This window comes from Podarcis tiliguerta (assembly GCF_965153285.1).
Source record: "Podarcis tiliguerta genome assembly, chromosome: 2".
NCBI classification, from domain to species: Eukaryota; Metazoa; Chordata; class Lepidosauria; order Squamata; family Lacertidae; genus Podarcis; species Podarcis tiliguerta.
Genome location: NC_139535.1, coordinates 75,179,676 through 75,203,605, shown reverse-complemented (window position 1 = coordinate 75,203,605; position 23,930 = coordinate 75,179,676). Strand labels below are relative to the sequence as shown.

Genomic DNA, 23,930 nt, shown 5'->3' with positions numbered 1-23,930 from the left:
TGGACAGAAAGTCCCTACAGAGGGTGGTGATTATTTGTGTCTGTCTTTCTGTGCCTGGACTGACATTTATAGGAAGGAAGCATGGGAGAACTGAGGCAAATACTAGTGACAAATGATGAAGCTCTAGGCCTTATTGACAAATTAAAAATTAAGAAATCACTGGATCTAGATGGAATCTACCAAAGAATTCTCAAAGAACTCAAATGCGAAATTGCCACTGTGGTCCAATTCAACAGGGTTCTTCTTATATTCTAAAGCATTCTGCAGTTTTGTGTTATCTGATGCAGGGTTAGGTTTGATGAGGCCCTAAGCTACTGAAGGTAATGGGGCCCTTTATATGTCCAGCTGTCCTTTGTCAACAACAAATTGTCGCTGTTTTTTATGTTGAATATATGCTATATGGTAATTTATGGACCTAATAGGTATCTAAAGCCATTTGCAAATGACAAAATATGTATTTTATCAAAGTAATTGTTCAACTGAAATACAATTTAAAAGAAGTATATTAATATTGAAATTTAGGGGAAAGCAAGAGAGCGGGGCCCTACAATATAGCTTGTTTCGCGTATACGTAAATCTGGCACTGATCTGATGCCATCCGTTAGCAATCTATGCCAGTCAAGTTATGCTGGCTGCTAAATATGCAGCACTGGAACCAAGTGAGAAAAAGATTATGTTTCCACTTGAGCATACAACTTGGGATTTTAGTATTTAGTAATACATTTAGAATATAATTCTAACCACATTGGTCTGCAAAAGAAAGAAAGAAAGAAAGAAAGAAAGAAAGAAAGAAAGATTCAGAACTTCTTTTGGCACCTTAAAGCCTAACAAACGGTTTTATGTGGCCTCACTTGCCCATTGAATCTGAATCTAAGAAACCCACTACCTGTGTTAATTAGCGTACAAAAGCTGGGATATCTGTGCTATCTATATTTAAGTTCTGTTTATCATTGTAATTTTTACATCTCATTGCCATTCAACTCCCACCTTATAATTTTATTCTTAGTATACCAGCAAACAAAGATTTAACTTTGTGCATCTGATGAAGTAATTGTCAGTTTTTAAGGTGCCACACAATAGTGTTTGATAGTCCCCTCCTACGAAATATAATCTTTACAAAAAGTGTGCTCATAATGACCATACAATGAAATAAATTATAAACAAGGAACCCCACCCGCAATAAAGCTAATGTAAGTTTTGAAGTAAGGTAATATAAGCTGCATGTCAGATCAGCCAATTTTTTAAGAGGAAGGGAAAGAGTGCCAGTTTTGCTATTGAGAACTCACAAGAAAACTCACGTGAAACTGCTTCCCCTTTCTGCTTTCCCCATATTTTTTAAGTCCAACAATTAAAATGTGTCTCATTCATCAAGTAGCTGAAGAAGTTTTTGGCAGCATCCTCCCTGTCTTAACACTATCATTTGAATTACATCTACGTTTACAACATATGAGCTCAAAAACCCCTTAGATTTAGTTTTCCCATGTTACAAGAGAGCTATAACTTGTGTTCTCCTACAGCAGAACATATCAGGTTTCAGCCAGAGAGAGTTTTGCTTCAATGAATTGCGGAAAGTAATTTTATTTCAAAATGTCCCATTCTTACTGGGGTTTAAGCTGAAGACATCACGTAGCAACCTAAGTCACATTTTCTATAATTTTTTTAAATCACTAAATGACATTTTTATGCCAAATATGTTTCTACTGAAATGAAATTGATTGTACTCAGTTGGAGGCTTTTCTGACCACCCTGGCTATTTCCAAAGCACAGCCAGTGGGCCATGTGGAATCCAACTCCCAAGTATGCCAACATGCCTAGGGTATGCCAGAGCTTTGCTGCCTATGCTTAGGGCTATTAGCACAAATGAGCACTCTTGTGGATTGCGCCTTTGATCTTTTCACATTTTCACATTCCACTGGAAGTACACAGCTAGCAAATTCTGGCTTTGGAATTTATACTGAACAATCCCCAGTCCCTCTTGCTTTTTATCTCCACCCTGGAACAAATCTACCAGCACAAGCCAGAGTTTAAAAACACTTCAGAGTGCCCTATTTACTTTGGCAACTAGATCACATTCATCAAGTTTTGGAACTTGCTAAAACAAAACAAAAAAAGCTACATGCATGGCTGAAATTTCTTTTCTTCACTGCAATCAATTAGGACATCAATACACCTGAATAACTGGCAAAGAAAAACAACTAACAGACAACTTAAGGAGTCCACACCAGGTACAGTCTTTCTAGGTTAACCTTTCCAGACAAAGTTTATATTGTTCAAACAATGTTCAGTTGTCACCTAGCTGCTGCAAAAACGCATTCTGCTCAGGAGGGGCAGGCCATGCTGCACTGCTGCTGTTTACCAGAATGGTGGTAAGGTTGGGCCGTGAAGGCACAGCAGCAGAACCAACCCAGTGCTGGTGCTGATGCTATGTCCAATGATGCCACCCTGCCCCATCACCTCTGGAAATGTGGACTCACTTGGTCCTACAAAGTTCCCCAGGGCAGTGGTTTTCAACCAGTGTGCTGTGGCACCCTGGGGTGCCTTGAATGATGGTCAGGGGTGCTGCAGGCAACACTGGCCTCTTTCTCTCTGTCCTCCCCCTAGTCCTTGGATGCCCTCATGTCTCTGCCTCCCAAAGGCTTGCACAGCTGTATGTTGCAGCAGCCCTTGCTACAAGCTCCCTAGGCAAATGGTGCCTCTGGGGCTGGGCAGGAGAAGCTTCCCAGGCCCCTGTGGGGTAGTGTGAGCAGGCATCTCTCTTCTGGACGGGGTGGGGGGCAACTCAAAGACAACGGCAGCAGCAGTGACTGCCCAGAGGACTCCCAAGGAGAGAAGGCTGAGGGAACACTCCACAAGGGAGGGTGAGAGGCTGCCAGTTCTGCAGGCGAGGGGTGACATAACTGGGCTCCTGAGCCCCACAGGAGTGTTGCAAAAAGAATGTAGTTGGTCAAAGGAGGTGTGGACCAAAAAAAAGGTTGAAAGCCTTTGCCCTAGGGGCTCAAACAACACAGCCTCGTGAATCTTCACACTCCTCACAACCATGTGAAAAGTGTTAGGTGTCCAGGAACTGGGCAAAGAAAATATAGGAAAACTGGTAATGTTCAGTGGTAAATGGTAATGAAACTGAAACAGCGGAGATAGTTTCAGCACTATTTTTCATACTTTTAAAAGAGGTTGCATACTTCCCATTATCACTATTCAAATGTGTAAATACACATCAATTACTTTAAAATATGCAAAGAAATGTCAAACCACTGTCAAGTCAGCTTGCTCCCCTCCAAAGCATTGCATCACCATTTGGTGAACCTGTTTCCAGTTTTTTAAATGTATTTTTTTCCCTGAAGGCTATAAAGGCCTCTGCAACATGGGTTGCAAATCCTTCTAAGCAAGAAACAAAACAAGGCCAGAACAATGATAGGTGGTGGTGAAATGCCATGCCACTGATGACCACTCACAGCTAGCAGAGAACCTAAGTAACATCGTTTGAAAATGTTTAGATTTTTAAACACATCACAGAAAAATGTGCTGACAGGTTATGGTGCCCTCTGCTGGTGCTCACAAGGCATTCTGACAGTCTTGTGCTTGGCACACTAAATTCAGCACTTACTGCATTAAATAAGTATTTCGTTTAAGCCACCTTCTGTAGGGTTGTTCACATTCATAGGTTGCAGGAAAACGGCACAAATGTAGACAGCTGTAATTCATGTAGCCGTTGGAATTTAGGTTTCGCAAGCAAGAGGAGAAAATGGCAAAATGAAAATTCACGATAAAATACCAGAAAGGAATGAATAGGGTTCGGAATAAAACAGTGCAAAGTGGAATGCTTAGTTTTGCATTTAAAAAGTGGAATGAAGCTGGGAAGTCACATCAGAGAAATCTTTTAGTTGATATGCTGTAATATATAGACTCAGTTTACACACACCTGAGACAAGATTGACTAAAGCCAAACCAGCTACGAACAGAAACCAAACAGCTACTCCACACAATGTCATATCTGTGATACGACTGCTATGGTTTCAGGCAGTATTGAGCCCTACAGGCTTCTAAGGAAGAGCTACTCTGGTTCCAAAAAAGCACTTAGGATTAGATCCATAGTAGTTGAGGGCTCCACTTGCACAAGGAGCTTCTGTACACCCACCCTCCCAACTACAGCTCCTCACCCCCCCCCCACTCTGAGAGATTGGAGGACCCTAAGGAAAAGCTCCTTACGGCGCCCAAGAGCTGCAGCTAGAAGTTGGTTCCCCCTGTATGCCTGCAAAAGGGTGTTCCATTCATGGAGTGGGGTGCTTAAGTCTTCTGAATGTACATACAAACAATAAACTAATATCAAGGTACCTCAAAGGTGCAAGTGAACATGAACTGATATAAATGAATATATGTCATTACATCTAAGACATTGCTACGGCAGGTCTGTTACACAGTCCTACATAAAGAACAGCTCAGGGTATGCTGTACAGTGGTACCTCGGGTTGCATACGCTTCAGGTTACATGCGCTTCAGGTTACAGACTCCGCTAACCCAGAAATAGTGCCTCAGGTTAAGAACTTTGCTTCAGGATGAGAACAGAAATCGTGCTCCGGCGGCATGGCAGCAGCAGGAGGCCCCATTAGCTAAAGTGGTGCTTCCAGTTAAGAACAGTTTCAGGTTAAGTACGGACCTCCAGAACCAATTAAGTACTTAACCCGAGGCACCAAAGCACAGGCCCATTGCTTTAGCATGTCCTAACAATCTTTCTAGCGTACAACATCATTTCTTACCTTAAGTGTGATCTTCCATAAGCTCATCTCCTAATGTTATGCAAAATATTGAACTGGTTTTGCATTGTTCAGCACATCTGCTGCAAAGTGTCCCTCATGGCCATTCTTTTCTGAGTCAAATTCACATATATCCAGATCTCCTTCTGTAATATTTCTTTCAGAGCAGCTATTCTAATGTATTGTCTTTGGTATCTATGGAGACTGGCAGAAACTAAGGTCCAGGCATCCAAGTGTACTGTCATTCAAGTGTAAAACGATATTTTCTACCACCCACACTGCTAAATTAAGGACCCAGTACAAATTAAGGTTAATAAATCTTTGGAAAAACAAACCTGACCTTGTGAAATATTAACTAATGTTTTCATAATTATTCCAATTATGGCAGTTTCTAATAAGTTGGTGATGACGGCATAGAGCGCAGGATATAATAGAAATACAATCCTATTATTTAGTGATACATATACTGCATTGTCTGCTTCCCCAAAATCTGATGGCCACAAGTGACTATGTCAAAGAAACTTTAACAGGATAACTTCCAAATTAAACAGAGCTGTGTCACATTCAGGCAACCAGAATCGCCCATTTTCTAGAGTCAATTTTCATATTCCCATCTCTTAGGAGGGCAAGATTAATGGTCTCTTAGGATAACACAACAAGCCGCCATGCACTCTTAGGATTGACAGTTCCTTCTGATATCTGCGGCTTTTCTCTGAACATAATGCTGCAGGAGAACAGGTACTGTCAAAGCAAAATATTGCTGTTTGCAATGCTGTTGCCACTAAAGGTGCTTGGTGGATGTGCAGCAGGAGCACCAGGGACCTCTCCTGACAAGCAGCATCCATTTCCTGGGACTGCAAAACAATGTTAAGGATAAGCTGGTGAATGATGGAAGCCAGCAACTGCTGACTATATTATCTGCCACAGCTGGAGGCTAAAAAAATATACAGAGAAGGCCTTGAATATACGAGGTACCTTGCTGAGTAAGTGATAAGTGCTAGTCTTGTGATGGGATGGGCTGGACATGAACATTATTTTTACAGTTTGCCCATTTGTATTTTATTAATATGATATGAACACATTGATAACAAATAACATAAAGCCACTGCTTTATTTATTTTATTTCATTCAAAAAATATACACCGTTCGATGGTAAAAAAAGAACTTCAAAATTGTTTACAAACGATGAAATAATAAAATTGAGAAAAATTAACAACCTTACTTTAAAACATACAAAAATTAAAATACTAAAATGTATTAAAATTACCTCAACTATTTAAGCATTTGAGTAGCAAATGCTCATTTTATATAAAGTAGACTTGATAATTTGGGATGTGGTTTGTGATACTTTTTATTGCCAAGTATTTTGGATTTTTTCATTGTCAGTTAATAAGGTAGGTGTAAGATATATATAGTTTGTTAATATAACATGTTTCCATGAAAACTGTTCAGTTTTGATGTAGATAACTTATAATACCACAGCAGACAATAGTACTATATTTTCATTATTTCACAAAAAATCTTTAGTTGAAATCTCACCTTGGTTGAAATGATTATCACCTGTTACCAGACACTGTCATCTGCTGTTCTACAGAGGTACCTATAGAGGTATCGGATAGTCCTGTTTAGCTGACCAGTGGCCAGCGAGCTCACAGGTTCAATTCACATTGGCTGCAACAGGATAGGAATGATGTCCTCCCAGACAGATCCTGGATCATGTATATCTATGAATTTGGCCCTGTCTAGCAGCCTTTAGAGCATGTCACAAGATCTTGAGGCTGTAGATGTATCCACTGCTACCGCGAAGGCCTTAAGATTGAGATGGAAAAGCAGTGGCCCTGCTTTTGGACTCCAACTCTCCTCCACTGCAGTTAGCATGGTCAGAGAATGATGGGAATTGTCCAGGAACATCTGAAGGACCATAGCTAGTATGGCGGAAGTAAAAGCCCTGCCACCTATGCTGTAACAGTTATATGGAAGACAGGACCAGGCACACAGGTTTAATTCATATGTATACACAAGGTATCAAATGTGGTGACAGTGATAATAATACAACAAACCAACAACACCACAAACTGGCTTATATAGACTGGATAAATGAACCGTTCAACAAGTAGTGTAAGTCCAATCACGGAACGGCAACCCCATGCTGCCACAGCGGCAAGGGTAGCACACTGGAGAATATGAAAACGTTTTTCAAAGCTGTTTTTCAAAGCTTGAACCAGATGAGATGTTCTCCAATGGGTCTCGAGTTGGAAACACAAAGCCGTGTACATGGATCAATCACGGGAAGGCAAATCAAAGTATAACGTTTACTGTACATGTAACTTGTTAAGATGTTGTTGTTTAGTCGTTCAGTCGTGTCCGACTCTTCGTGACCCCATGGACCAGAGAACGCCAGGCACTCCTGTCTTCCACTGCCACCCGCAGTTTGGTCAGATTCATGTTTGTAGCTTCGAGAACAACTTGTTAAGATAGAGTTGTACATTTATCCACTCCATGATTACAGTATCTCCAGGCTTTGTTTTGCACATGGCACCTTAGAATGTTTGTTGTTTGAATCGTTACAAGCCTGTCTCTATTCTAGCTATTATTCTAGTAAATTTGGTTTTATACTTACAAGCCAGTTTGTGGTGGTGTTGTTTTGTTTTATTAATTCATATGTAACCATTCAAGCTATAGCGATATTTTCTGATATTCTGTCATATACCAATGAAGCAACAGACCCACCCCATTCTTCTCTTTCTGATTGCCATCTTATTTACTGTACAGCTCAAAATTAGCTGCATGAGAAACAGTGGGTTGTTCTAGGTGTGTAACAGCATAGAATCATTTCACTTTGAAGTAGCAGTGCATGATTACACAGTAAGAGCCAGGCCCACTATGCTTTGAGTTGAAGCTCATGCACTTCTGTAAATCAAGCTTAAATCTTAAATCTTGTAATCCATGCAGAACTCTGCAAGCAAATGGAGGCAAAGAATGCAGGATGGCCTGACTGCAAGTTTGAGGCATTCTTAGTACCTGCTTTACTGCAGAGCCAGAAACTTATTTCATAAAAGAAAATCTGAAGATGGAGCCTTACACTCATGGTGCTCTGTTTTATTTTGTATTAAAATAAGAACACTTAAAAAAAAAAATGATCATGTTTTTACCACACTCTGTTTACATGACAAAATCCTGTTCTGAATTTCTCAGGGTAGATACAAGCAAGCAATCTAATATCAGGTCCTAAACAAGATAAGGAGAAATTTATCTTTATTAAATTATATAGAAGAGGGTCAAAGATTTAAATCCTCTGCCTCTCATTATTAGACTTCAGATGACAGATTCATTCCAGAGCACAGAAGGAAATATATTATCCCAAAACAGGATATGAAGTTTGCTCCCAGTAGACTATTTTCTGTTAAGTAAATTTACCATCTAATCTTTTAACTGTCTCCCCTGCAGTCCTGTCCAAGACTTTTCTATGATCTTTAAATCCACCCTGTACATAGCACTGCCTTCTGGGCCAAACATTACTAGAGCACTGATGGAGGATGAACCTAACTGGAAATCAAGAAGAGGGGGTAGAAGTGGGAGTTGAAGGGCCACAGCTGTAATCTAGCCACTAATGAAGACAATATGCATAGAATTTCCTAAGGGAAATGGATAGACAGAAAGAGTAAGGATGTAGTCAGCCTCGTGTAAGGATAGAAGTATTACTAGCCGTCATTTTAAAAACAGCTGTGTTGGATTAGATCAACAAACAACATTAATTGAGCAACATTAAAGGAGCCATTAAATTGGCAAAATATGCTTAGTGACATTTTTCATAGGAAGTGTAATTTCAGATAAGAATGAACTATCACATGGCGGTAGCCCACATCAGAGGACAGTCAACATTAGCTCCAAGGTGACACTCCACCCATGGGACCCACTACGATTGCTTTGACTTCAATGATGACCAATTTAAGGGTCTCATTCTGAAGATGATTCAGAAATTGTGATTAGTCCAAAATACAATTGGAATGGTGTTGACTGGTCATTATGATCACATAAAACTTGAGTGTTCTCAACTTCTCTGGCTCCCAGTTCATATCTAGGCTCAAATAAAAAATCTGCTTTTGACATTAGCACCCTTCACTGCTTGAGACCAGGATACCTGAAAGACTGCTTGTCTCTACACACACCTGCCTATAAACAGAATGTCACTGGATGCCCATACTACCTGAGGTGCTACAGGGACCAGTACCTAGTGGTGGCACCCCAACTGTGGAATCCTCTTCCCTCAAGAAGGATCACTTAGCACCTACTCTGATGTAACTTTAGCATCAGGGAAATAATTTGTTTTCATTTTCCCAGACTTCCCCCCTTGATCTGTGCTTTTATGCTGTTTTGCATTTGTTTTCAGTTTTACTGACTGCTTTCCTACTGCATTTTTATACAATGTTGTTTGAATGAGTTGTTTGTTTTGCTTTTTACTTGTTTCATTTGTAATTTTAAATTCTAAGAACCTGTTGAGGCAAATGGTATAGATCCCTAAATAACCTTTTTTAAAAGAGGAGGATCACTGGAAGGTAGCCTTAAATTATGAAAGTAGTTCTCCAAATACTTTGCACTGATCCAGCACATGGAAGAGTTGTATTTTATAACCAAAATAATCATGTTGAGCTGCTATATTATTCAAAGTGATCTAGTCAGAATCCTAAGAGTCAACAGCTTTACCATATTCTACCTTTAAAATAATGTTTCTCTGAGCCTAGAGTCACAGCCCAAGATCAGAAGACATCACGTGATACCTTACATTAAGCTGTATTATCTCGCATGTATAGCTGCAGGGGCCACAAATACAGCGGGTCTCCAGATCTATCAAGCCTTTTCGTTGATATCAGCAGGGTTGGCTGAAAGTTCTGTGCTACTATGGAAGCTGATTGCTGCTGGACTGGAGACATCCTGGGAATCTCAGAGGATTCTGGGACACATTTTCAGTACACAGAGCCAATTTATACCAGAATAAGCAACAGAACCTGTGGCATACAAGCTGCTTGCTTTGGTATGAGTGGAGCTCTTTGAATTGCACCATCTCAAGCAGCTGTGTAAGCTCCATATACGATCATGCTGATTCTGTACATAAGCACCTAGCAGCTGGAAACAACTGCCACCCAATATAACCAGTAACTCAATAAAACCAGTAACCATAACCAACTGAGTGAAAATCTACTAGTACATCTTTCAGGAAAATTCCTGTTGACTACAACAGTCCATGAACACAAAAATAGCATGAAGAAGTGCTTCACCTGAGCCCTTAAAAAAATAAAAATAAACCACAGAACCATGTACATAGCACATATAGAAATTCTTTAAAGGGGTGAGGTAGCAGTTCATAGACCAGCTCACATCATTCGTTAGGTTACATTTAACGCTTTGTTTTGCCCTTGGCCTCCTTTTATTTTGTGCTTAACCTCTGCAGTGCCTTCTTAGGATTTTCCTTGTTGAAGTTGCTTTGTACTTTTTAATCTGATACTCTGAAAATTGTAATTGCAATTGGCTTGCTTTTCACCAAGGGAGTGCACTGTGAATATTAAATTTAGGGTAACAATACTCAAGGGTATGTCTCTTGTTTCTTCAGCTGGAACTCTTTTAATGCAAGTGTTTGTAACTTAAGGTTTAAATAGAAACCTCCAATTTCCCTACAATTGAGATTCCACGGGACCTTTTATAGGACATAACTCACAGGTTCAGAAGGGCTGGGCAGGACAGTTTCTTTTTATGGGAGGTCTGTGTGGTCTTGAACAAGATTGTGTTTCTTCTCAGCCATTCTTCATGAAGAGCTTAGGTTTTCTGGTACTTAAAAAAAAAGTATGTTTCCCAGTTTGCCTATGCCATATTGTCCAAGTTACAAGTAGAACAAACAATGACCTTTCAAACTAGGGATTTGTTTGGACTGAGAAAACAAAAAGGTAACTCTCTCCTAAAATGCCGCTCTTTTAAGTCGACCATGCCCTATACTCATTTGCTACACATTGCAAAGTTCTAAGGGTAAGCTATAGAAAACAAATTTCACAGCGTAATCCCTGCACAATTTTTCCATCATGTTTTATTGGACTATGTCATACTTCGGATTCACATTCCAAATTCGGCCACTTGGAAACTGCAGCTAAACTGTAGCTAGCTGAGGCAGGAAAGCTTAATCTGACTTAATATTATATCACATCTTACGAAAGTCAAGAAAAAATTCAGTCTTAATCTGACTCTCACATATATCTTATGAAAGTCAATGAAAATTTCACAAAATTCAGTGGTAGTGATGAACAAACATGTAAAGGAAGATGCCACTGAACCAGACCATTGGCCCATGCAGACCTATATTGTCCACTATGAAGTTTTGCATGGATTTGGTCTAGCAATGAGTTATGGCCCTTCTAATGTTCACTCCATTTATCTCTAGCTTTGAGACGAACAACATGGAATATATGCACAATCTGCTAAAAATTTAGCATGTGAATTTGACCTTTATATGACCATGCATGAACACAGTTTTTACTGACAGTAGTCTCCCTAAATTAAAAGACGCCTGCTTCTTGGGAGAAAAGCAATGACAAACCTAGACAGCATCTTAAAAAGCAGAGACATCACCTTGCCAACAATGGTCCGTATAGTTAAAGCTATGGTTTTCCCAGTAGTGATGTATGGAAGTGAGAGCTGGACCATAAAGAAGGCTGATCGCCAAAGAATTGATGCTTTTGAATTATGGTGCTGGAGGAGACTCTTGAGAGTCCCATGGACTGCAAGAAGATCAAACCTATCCATTCTTAAGGAAATCAGCCCTGAGTGCTCACTGGAAGAACAGATCGTGAAGCTGAGACTCCAATACTCTGCCCACCTCATGAGAAGACTCCCTGGAAAAGACCCTGATGTTGGGAAAGATGGAGGGCACAAGGAGAAGGGGACGACAGAGGACGAGATGGTTGGACAGTGTTCTTGAAGCTACGAACATGAGTTTGACCAAACTGCGGGAGCCAGTGGAAGACAGGAGTGCCTGGCGTGGGGTCACGAAGAGTTGGACACGACTAAATGACTAAACAACAACAGTCTCCCTAAACTACATCTGCTAAACTGACACAAACCCATAATCACTTCCTTTGCACCCACTCTGAGCTGTGGTCCTGCCTGCCAGCATTATTCCTTCCTCTTCTACTAAATCATTGCCTTATCTCCTTTTGACTCACCACTGCTCCCTAGATCCTACTGTCACAACCTATTTCCCATTCCTGAGATTTTCAGATAACTAGAATAAGAACAGTTAGTTTCATATTTAAGATAACTAGTCAATCTTTGACCTTTAATAACATATTGAGATTTTTTTCTTTAAATTATGTGGTATAGAAATCAAATGAATAATAACTATAGTAACAATAACAATAACATCAGCATCAGATGCAGCAAGCCTCTGAATTCCAGTTGCTGGGGATCATGAGTGAGGGAGTGCTATTGCACTTGCGTTCATGCTTGTGGACTTCCCATAGGCCACTGTGAGACCAGACTGCTGGACAGGATGTGTCATTGGTCTTATCTAGCAAGGCTCTTATGTAATGTTCTAAACTCAAAAAGCTAAACAAGTTAATGACAACAAATGGTGTGGTTAGCAAAACATAACTCTGTTCTGATGACATGGCTTAAATCCAACTAAAAATGTAAGCTTCACGAGAAAGCTATTATTTATGAAGAGCCTGTTATGCAGAGCATGCTGTACAGATATATCAATGTTATGTTCCTATCCTGAGAAGGGCAACTGGACAACTACACACAATCCACAAAGAATTAATATGTGTGTATCTGACAAACTTATCTAAGGATTTGTTAGAAAAGGAAATCAAATCAGCTACATGCAAACCTCAAGGAACGAAATAAATCTGATTTGTAAACTAAATGTATGAGGAGTATGTTTGCCATCTTATCAGTTGTGGGAAATGGATACCAGCTGTTGGATAATGTAGTGGGGGGGGGGTTGTGAAGACTCCATGATGATAAAACACTTTACACAACACAGAGAAACCAACCACTGCAACTTCCCAGTGGAACATATTCCTATTCAGTAACAGGAGGCTGTTTCCTGTTACTTCAATTCAATGATTATTCACATAAAGATGTGATGTTCAATGTACAGTCATACCTCAGGATGAATATGCTTCGGGTTAGGGAAATTCGGGTTGTGCTCTGAGGCGACCCGGAAGTAACGGAGCGCGTTACTTCCGGGTTTCGCCACGCGCACATGCGCAGACCGTCAAAATGACGTCACGCGCATGCGCAGAAGCACCGAAACGTAACCAGCACACGTTCAGACGCGCGGACATGGGTTACGTTCACTTCGGGATACGAACAGGGCTCCGGAACGGATCCCGTTCGCATCCCGAAATACCACTGTATTTGTTGATCCTTCTTTTGAAGCAGGTGGAGGCTTTTGCCTTTCATTGTCATGAGGGAATTGTAACACTGGCATGGGACTGTTGCATCTAAATGAGTAGCTAAGGCACACAGGAAGAGGTTTGCCACATCTAATATTGCTAGAGGGAAGCGCTTTTGCTGGGCCCACTCACAAAAAATACCAAGGTGGTGCATGATGTAATACAGCATGAAACAACACAAAATAATCATATGAATCAGTACTTCATAAAAAAATTACGAATAGATCTGTTTAAATAAAAATAAAATTCATATTGTCCAGATTGTAAGACACACACCTCCTTTTAACCTTGGAGTCTAATCAGACATAACTTCTAGGCTACCTCCACTTGCCTTTGAGTAAGCCCTGCTGAGTAGACACTGTTAGGATTGCACTGTTAGTTGGCATGCTGTTCGGCACATCTTTGAGACAAAGTATTGATTGCATTTTTCTCTAATATATAAGTACTAATTTTAAACCTTTCACCAGTCCATCATACACAAGTCATGAGCTTCATCCTGAATCCACAAAGCAAGAAAGCACTTGTATACCACTTCAGGAAACTGATTCAAGTTATCTTTGTCACTAAAATACAGCTCCAGATCATGACATTTTGAAAAAATGAAGTAGGAGATCAACTGAGTCCAACTGAAATTTGTGGAAATACTCCTACTTGCCCTAATCAACTGACTCTCATTGTATCCCAGATATGTGAACAGGATGCAGAACACTAGATCTACCCTTTTATCCTGTTTTACTCTATTCGATTTAGAAATAAAGCCCTTCCTTTTAAAAAACTAAAAGCTGATCCTTCTGAGAACAATAAAAAGTTCAACATTATATAGCTAATTATTCTGCTATATAATTAACTTTATGGAAAGCCTACAATATTAAGAGCTGAAACTATGCAACATCTAATGCATAGTGTTCTGCTGAGTATAACATTGAAAACAAATTGGCTGATTCAGCAGACAAAGACAGAAAAGGATATTTGTTCTGACTTATTAAGAATTGCAAAGCCAGAGACTACATAGTGTTAGGAATATTTTAAAGCAATCACAACAATAAAATGTAAGGAAAATATTAGTAACCACATTTGTAAGCAACCACAAGTTGTTGCTGTTTTCTAAACACTCAGTAAATCAGCAGTTCATGACAATGGATTAAACCAACCAACCATGTGCAATTAGATGTGACAAGTAATATTACAACTTTCCTCACTTATTTTATTTTTTGCCTCTTCTTAGATGAATGTACTCATTAACTAAACACTAAAGATTATGAAGCCAAGTTAAAAAATGTTTTCATAATGTATGTGGTATAGCATCAAGTCCCGGTTTATTACAGATGCTAACAGGAATTGGGTAATCTCTGGACAAAGGCTGTAGATACAACTAAAAATTAGGCTGATCCCCAAAGAGAACTTGCTTCTGGCAAGAAGCAAAGAGAAACAGATAGTCAAGAGGAAGGTGATGCACCTATAAAATTTACAGTGTTGAAGACAACAATCAAGTGCGCCTTACCTTCTTACACTGCATTAGCAGTGCTGACTTTTCTGGAAGTCTGCTCTACTGAAACAGTGTTACACGTGACTTGTTGGGGTTTAATTTGGATGTTAATTCCATGGGAAGCACTGTAGCACATATGCATACCCTCATTCCATTGCATATCTAAATGCAGATGTCACCTAGCTGTATGATACTATTTTCAATAGGATGTGCATTTGGACAAGCATCTCAGCACAAGTCATCATATTAACTTAACACCAGCATGGTTTCAGTTTTTGTTCTCTCGTCAACATGACATCAGCCCCCTTGCAAATTGTTTTGCACCCTTCCACAAAGGGGTGTGAAAAATCACTCTTGGGGAAAGAATGCAAAACAGGTGGATGAAAATATGCTTCAAACCTGAGACCAAAGACCTTTTGGCTTCAACAAGGACATTATGATTTCTAACCTCACATAAGAATTTCCAATGTATAATTCATTTTGAGACCCCTTAGGAAAGGGAGAGGCAAGACGGAAGACACAAGAAGTAGCCATTATGCATCTTAGAAAGGTTATTACACTGCAGGTCATGTCTGTGCCTACTATATCATCATAGGTTTCCTACTACTTTAAAAACTCTTTCCAACACCTCCTCAAGGGTTCATAAACATTGTATAAAACATATTTGATCGCCTGAAACAACCCTGCTGGATGACATTTTGTAGACACAATGGTAGTAAATGAAAGAATCCTTATTAGCTACCATATCTGACACAGAATATTTCAGTTAAGGCACATTCAAATCCCTTTGCGGTGAGCTACTCATACTCTAGTCTCTCTTCCTAAGGTATCTTGGGGGAGAAATGGGCTAATGAAGTTGTAGGACAGGACACTTGGGGAAAACTATGTTGATGACAGAAGTCAGCCTGCCTTCCAACGTATTATTTGGCAAAGAAGCTGTCAAGGTCAGTGGAAACACCCCCCAGCCACCCCAAAGTACATCCAGCTCCATAAGTCCAAAACATTATATCAAAAAATAAATACCTTAAATAATAGAAAAGCATTCATGAATGAACATTATATGGAGCAATAGTCTGGGGTCACAGAGACCCCAAAGACCTGGAGGTAGTTCAAAACAAATGTATATGCTCTATCCTTGGTCTCCTGGCTCTCCTACTTACAGCAAAATGAGGATAACACTATTGCCTCTAAAACAAAGCACTGCTTCAGTAACTGCTTTCTACATATTCAGGCTTTTGAACTATTGCAATTTGCCATGATTGTGCCTAGAGGAACAATTCCGCAAAAGAAATTTGCTAGTTTAAAGTGTTCATTGTTGCAAAAAACAAACAAACAGGCTTTTCTGTCATTATGTGATTGCATTATATTGACTGAATGTAAAATTGTAAAATCTAATAAAAATATTTTTTTAAAAACAAAATGTTCATTGTTGTGATTGCAATTCTCTTCACTTGTGTGGTTTTTCAGGGTTAGTCAGTGTGGGCAGATGTAAGGCAAAATGCTTTGGTAAGTGCAAGATCCAAGACACACACACACAACCGGGTTTATCATTTCTAAAACCCCAAGTTCTGTTGTATTAGTGTTCTGTTGGGAGCCGCACAGAGGGGCTGGGGAAACCCAGCCAGATGGGTGGGGTATGAATATTATTGTTGTTTTTGTTGTGTTTGTTGTTGTTGTTAGGTTTCTGCCTTGGCTAAAGCATGTTCTTGAGAAGCTAGGTAAAGATACTGAAATTAATGATAAATGATTCTGTTGTCTAATATAAGGAGACCTTAAGAAAACACCCATCTATGGTTCTTAAACTATCTGAATTAATGCTTCCTAACAACCTGAATGTAGCTAAAGCATTCACTGTTGTGAGACTTGAAATGTTCCTGTAACTTATGTAGGCAAATGTCTGTACCATGACAGACTACAAAGAACATTGTTACCCAAATAAAACAAATAAAGACTTAATGTGTTGAAATCTGGTCTATTAATGTTTTGCATAAAACAAAATTTCAACAGTTAAAAATGCACTTATGACCTTGGAAACTCTCTCTGAACTTGGCTAGAACCAACTAAGAAAGCCTCTTTCAGCTTCATGGTTTCCAACTATGCCCACAATAAATTTGGCAAGAAAGAGGCATGAACTATCCATGAATCTCATCTTTGTGGCTGAGGTTAAATTGAAGCTCCTTGTCATATTTTATGACATTGTTGTTTATGTGCCAAGTTAAGAAAGATCAAGTTGTGCTATTTTTGGACAGAATTGGTTTTCTTTCTGTGGCTCAGAAATTAGGGTGCATACTAGCCAGCAAATGCATGAAAATTAATCATGTCGTCTTTGGCCTAGGTTGCCAATGGTACTAGGGAATCACTTTTCAAAATCAAACAGTGAAATAAGTGCTCCTTACAATTAGCTCTGATTAATACTTGGTTGCCTAAAGAATGCTTAAACTGGAAATACATTTATTGGATTGTTAATATGCTTAATCTCTAGCTATATTTTATACCAGAATCTTTGTTCTGTAGGCCTATTTAGGCCCACCATACATCTTCAATTGCCCCATAGTGCAGTTTTGCCCAAACCAAACCCACCTGTCCATCACCTGACATCAGATTTATGACACAAACCCTACAACACAAACTTAAAGTAAGTGTGATATCGATTCTAAATATACTCCCATATACTCCTCTAAATATACTTCCCTAAATATACTTCCTTTCCATCCGCTGGTACAATATTACTTTTTTTTTTAGGAGGAGGGCTTTTTCTGTTGCCCTACAGTGACAAATATTTTTTTTTAAAAAAGAACAGGAAGAACTGGGAGTATTTTTGAAAATAATTCAGTTGCACACACAGCTGCTGCCAGTGATGCTGCTCACAATTTCTACACCACTAAATGGCAAAGCAAGCACAGTGAGCAAATACATAGCAGAACTACTTATTTTTTGTACAGCACTTCTTATAATCCTTTAGAGGCCTATGAAGAGAAATGGTTGAATGGACCTTTATACGCATAGAAAACATAACTGAAATTATGTGGAATGTCTATTTAAATAACATCATTTTTTCTGAGGTAAGTGACCACTTGAGTAATAATACAACTGGAGTACTCACAGCTGTTCGGCTCTACTAAGATGACAACAGGAAAGGGTTTGGACATTTTTGGAATGACAAGCATAAGTATAACTTAGAATCATATGACCCCCCCACCCCCTACTAATTGAATATATATTTGCAAATATTTAAGAAATTTATTTTTTCTAAAGAGGGTAAGGTTTGAGAAAACCAACTTCTTGTTCTCTAATCAGAGCACCCTACCTCAGCCCCTTCAAAATTCTTTTACTTTTTATTAAAATTATTTGTATTCTGCTTTAAATTTCAAATAAATACCAAGGTGGTATACAAAATAATAAAACATTTTTAAAAAATCAAGAGTGAAACTTTTAAAAATCTTTTATTTGTGACAATCAGTGAAAGAGAAGCCAGCTGTGTTGTTTTTAGACAGTTATTGCCATTTTTTAATTTGTGGAACACAAGCCACTTGCATAATCATTCAAGCTTTTCTGTTTTGGCATCTAAACCTCCCAAAAATAAACCCTATGGATTTTTAAAGTTGCAGCAAAATTTTCTGGTTGACAAATCTGACTTAAAAGAGTCCTCAACGTGCCAGCAACCACACATAGACACAAAAAAGCATTTTATTAAGTAATGCTTCAGTTCTGAAATAAACTGAAGAGAAGAAGCCTGGTTACCAATAACATTGTGACCTAAAACCTGAAAAAAAGATAAATGTCAATGTATTTCAAGTTTAAAATAGTTTCCATAGGTACTGTTACCATATGAACTCAGAGAAAATGAGACCAGCTTCCAATAAAAATTGTTTCCAGAGCATTTCCTTCAGTGAGCTCATTAGGAAATGTTCCATTTAAAAACTTGTAGCGGAAACAAGGAACTGCTTTATAGATTAGTTTAATTAGGTTTTTCGTTTTCTTTTGTACATTTTATACAGTCCCATGCTCTGCAGAGATTTCAAACAGTTTAAAATGAGGCTATTGGAAAAGCCTAATAAGGCAATATATATAGCCTGTCTTCAGGAACATAAACGGATCACTAACATAATTTGCCAATTAAAATCAAATTTCTAAAATAAAAGTAACCCGTAGCAAATAAAGAATGCAATAACCACAACCAAAATGTTGGTATTAGCCAAACTTCAAGGTCCTACAGTCAAATACAGCCCAAATAATTTATACAGGCCACATACTGTCTGGTCATGTAATATCGTACAATTTTCAGCCTGGATCCTGAGCTCTGCCAGATTCACATATGTAGCACACAGATCCTGTTTATAACATCTTCCCTATTCATTTAAATGGATAGCTCTGGGCATGCAACTGGTCATGTAACCAGAGCTGTTTATTTAATCAAAGTGAGTGAGAAAAACTACAAGGTGTATTCAGAACCATTCATGCAGAACATCAGGTGGCAAGTACTTCGTAATTGTGCTTAACCAACTGATCGGATTAATCACTTACAAGTACTTTTGATTAACTAAGAAGGTGCCCCAATTCATCAAGGGTGTAATTTTTAAAAAAAGCATTATTTTTAATATAAAAGCAGCACATAGCAAGCAAGCACTGCCTTAAAGGCAATAATGCTTCTTCTAACATGATGTATGTTGTAACACATACGTGCTTTATTTAGAAAGTCAAATATGTTACTTGCTTGATAAGCAATAGTTTTTACTCATATCTTACTACAGCTGGGTGACAGTCCTAAAAGTTAGAAGAGTGTACAGAAGTCCCCAGTAGCAGCTCACCATTCTTCACCAACTGAATGTGGCCTTTCTATCTTTTAACCCAAACTCCTTGTAATATGCTCTATTGCAAGTGCGATATTGTATTCTACCTGGTAATATTTCGAGCACTTATAACTTACTACCCCCCTCTACTCCATATATAAAGCATATGGAGATATGAAGCTGCCTTATAGCTGTGTGCAGCCTTTGGTCTATCCAGATGCATACTATCATGACCAGCTCTCCAATTCCTCAGGCAAATGTTTTCCTAGACCTGCAGGATAATATTCTTCAACTGGAGATGGTAGGGACTTGAACACAGAGCCTCTGATACATAAAGGAAAAGAAGCAAACTTTTGTTACCATTTAATGAAGCAAAATTGCCAGAATACAAGCAACTTGCTTAGCTCTGAAAGTAAGTCCACAAAAAGACTACTGTCACCTGCTTGCTGCATTTTTGTGTGCTAAGCGAAGAGGAGGGTCCAAGTGCTAACTCTCCCTTTGTCAGCTGACTCACTCATCTATACAGAATTCCATGTGCCTGGTTGCAAGGAATTCTTTCCCACTTTTGCTATAAGCTGTCTTACTTGAGTAGTCCATTAAAAAATTGCCTGCAACAAATAATTTTAGTAGCCGTGACCATGGTTTTATTGTATGCCTGTACCCGATGATTTTTATGGTTATTGTTGTTCTTTTTTCTTGTTTTTTTCTTTTTGTTCTCCTTCTTGTTCTTTGTTCTCCTATGGCTAGTGCAATAAAAAGTTTAATTGAAAATTAAAATTTTGCCACATAACTAAGCCCAGTTGATACAGCTTATTCATTTGTCTCATTTTGTATGCTGTGCCCAAGATCTTCCAACCAACATTGTAAAATTGAATTATTTACTGGTCCTTTTCAGGGTTTACAAACAGAAATCCACTCTTTTATTACGTATTTATTTTAAGGTCTTCCCGTATTTCTCGCTTTGAGCAAAAAGTATTTCGTACGTAGCTGTCAAATTTTTCCTTTTCTTGTGAGGAATCCTATTCGGAATAAGGGAATTTCCCTCTAAAAAAAGGAAAAGTTGACAGCTATGATTTCATAGCATATTGGACTTTTATTCTTTGGCAAATGGAAAACACAGCAACAGCTTACAAATAGCCAGCAGGTGGCTCCATATTACACATCCCAATTTCAGTGTTCCTTTTCTCACTCATATTAACAGCAATTTAGACACCAGTTCTTTGGCAAATCTGTTAGCGATCCTTTTAATAAGAAGCAAATAATAACAACAAAGATGGATCGAACAGAGTAAAGTAGAACTGTCAAATTTGTAGCTCAACAATATCCCTTATTCTTCTAGCATGTTCTGTGTGTAAAGCACATATATTCTCACAAAAAGTAAAAAATTGCTAGTGCTGCTACACTCCGTTTTGTATATTGTCAATGCTCATGTCAAAAGCTGCCTTGAGAAAAACTTTATTAACTTACAAAGAAATAACACTTAAAGGAATACTGGCTTGAATTATAGTTCCAGGGAATGTAATTCTGCTTGCAGGAATCTCATGCTTGAGGAAGGGTCCACTGCACTCCTTTAAAATCTGCAAATCTGCTCCAGGGAGTTGGTGTACCTTCTGGAACTCTGTGGGAAGTGGAATGGAATTGGGATGGGGGGGGGCTCACTCTGTTCCTTTAGCACAAGCTCTCTGTGAGCAATGGAACTTTGGATCCAAATTTTTTTAGGGTTCAAGCTTAATGGAAACAAACAAGTAAGACAGAGAAATATAAATTCCCAGCAAAGAGCCCCCAAGTTCATGGTACACTCAAGAAGAATCAGAGAGTTTATTAGGAATGTGACACCCCCCAGCAATTTCAGGGATGTTCAAGATTGACACAATTTATACCTTTTCAGACTCAGAATTGTTTTTCCATAATAGCAAATTTGGCTGCATCAATCAGGGATGCTCAAAATTCTTTCAGTTATATCAAACATTTAAAGTTTTGCCACCCTAGTGCTGAATCCTCATCTACACTCCACAAATAGTTCCAGCAGTAGAGGAGTAGACTCTTTGTTTTTTTCAGTTTGTTCCACAAAATACCTTCCGCAAAATTATTATTTTTCATTACAGAAGCATTTATTTCATAACAGAAAAACAAATCTGAAATAAATATATGGCTAAACAAAATTATAAAGAATAAGTTAGACTCACACTAAGTTCTGTGAAATACACACCCTTACCGTATATTAGCTAAAAAGAGCCAATGAATTTTAATGTTCCTTTAAAGTCTGTAGTTAATCAATTACTCTGCCCAAGCAGACACTAATTCTGAAAACTCTGCTACTGAAATCTACATTCCTCTTCTGTAACAAGTGCCTTCAGCGGGTGCTCTCTTGGCAACAGTTAAGAGAAGATGACTTTAATGGAGCCTTAGTGATGTGTGTGCTTATTCAGTTTTATTTAACACATTGGCACAAATCCACTTACCACAAACACTTAAAACAGGCAACGAGGGATAGCTGAAAATAATGCAGATGGACAGTTAAGCCATTATGATCTTAAATGCCTTAATGATACCCAAGGGGGATGAAGGCTTCTCTCCCCCTTTCAGGATATGTACTACTATTTTCAGTTGTAGCACCAAAATATAGCCTCCCAATTGCACCCAACTATAGCCTCCCAATAGAGGTTTGCTTAGCACCTTTTCCCAACTGTTTCTAGACATATTTAATAATTTAAACAGGCTGTGTGAAATCCAGAGCTGCTGTTTCACTTGCATAATGGCTTGGAATCAACAGAGTTAGAGAACAGTTAGAGAAAGAGGGATGATCTTTGACAATTCCTCTTCTTGCTGCAGTTACCTATGACCCCTAGAATCTGTTCTAGGGGGTTAATGGACCCTCCAGAACAGCATGGAATTTGGTGCAGGGTGCTGGCAGGGCAAAAGGGACAGAGTGGCAACTGATATAGGTCCATGGGGCAGAAGCAGGAGGGCCAGATAAATCACTGCAGTACCATGGACAGATCATGGGGTGTAAGGAGCAGAGTTGTCACTCCAAATGATGAAGTATATTCTTCCAAACCCTGACTGCCATTCCCAGGGTCCACCCAAGGCTTGAAGAATGGATATCCTTACATGGACAGACCTTGGACCTGAAGTCTAGTCATATGGCTTCTTTCCTGTACTTCCCTCCTGGTGCATTTTCTGTGCCATTCCTAATACAGCTGCTGAGCAGGTGTTTGTTATACTGGGACTTGATTCCTCATGGATTTTGTGCTAAGGAGTTGTTTTTTCTAGGGTCCTGTTTCACAGGCAGCTACAAGGCTGTCAGTCTCAGGCCCAAGAACAGGAAGTGTGTTTCACTGCTCTGCTGGGGATGCAAAGAAGACAGATGTATGGACCTGTTTCACTCTGCTGCTCAGAACTGAGGCCAAGACAGAGAGTCTTGTCTTCCCTCATCTACTGTCTGCCCAACAGCCTGATTTGGATCACATCTTCTTTCTGTAGTGCATTGAACTCAACCACTAGCCTATTTTGACCACACCTTTTGTCTCTGATGCTGCTAAAAAAGGTAAAGCAACCCCTGACCATTAGGTCCAGTCGTGACCGACTCTGGGGTTGCAGCGCTCATCTCGCTTTATTGGTACAGCTTCCAGGTCATGTGGCCAGCATGACTAAGCTACTTCTGGCGAACCAGAGCAGTGCACGGAAATGCCGTTTACCTTCCCGCTGGAAGGTACTTGCACTTTGACGTGCTTTCGAACTGCTAGGTTGGCAGGAGCTGGGACTGAGCAACGGGAGCTCATCCTGTCATGGGGATTCGAACCGCTGACCTTCTGATCGGCAAGTCCTAGGCTCCCACGTCCCTTGATGCTGATAGGCTATAATAAAAGGTGGTATATCAATACATTCCATAGGCAAATGTGTCTATACATCTATTTAACAATGCTGCAGTGTATTTTGAAATTGTTTGGAAAGTAAGCAGAGTTCTATTAGCTCTGTTGCGATCAAATCAAAATCCATCAAACAATGTCTGAAAAAGAAAGTACTAATTAACTCACAGACATTCATCAGTTTAGCAGAGACAGACCAAGTGCCCAAAATAAGGAAAAGGAACAATGACAACTCACTGTACACATTTCTTGTCTCATGCTGTCATCTTTAGAAAATTAATTGCTTGTTCTGGCCTCAGGCCTTAAGTTGCTCTCCCAAAAATCAAAGAAAACTTGGACATGGAAAATCAGGCCGCACCAACAGGGAACTTTCCTTCTGCCAGATATAACAAGAATAAATACTGAAGCTGCCTCACATTCCAAAAATGAAATAATATTTTCATTTTGACTGATAACACAACACCCCAAAGCCTGACAGCTCACATAGCACACAGTCTTGGGGGGCAAGTTTTGTAGTGTTGTGGCACATCTATGTCTGGGAAACAACTTATTCATACAATTTAGATACCCTGAAGCTAATTTACCCACTA

At 39.2% G+C, this 23,930-nt stretch overlaps 1 protein-coding gene across 2 annotated transcripts in view; it reads right to left on the bottom strand.

Annotated features, from left to right (window-relative positions):
- Positions 1 to 23,930, bottom strand: part of SLIT3 (slit guidance ligand 3) — a 390,824-nt gene that overhangs the window by 239,854 nt on the left and 127,040 nt on the right. The window lies entirely within an intron of this gene.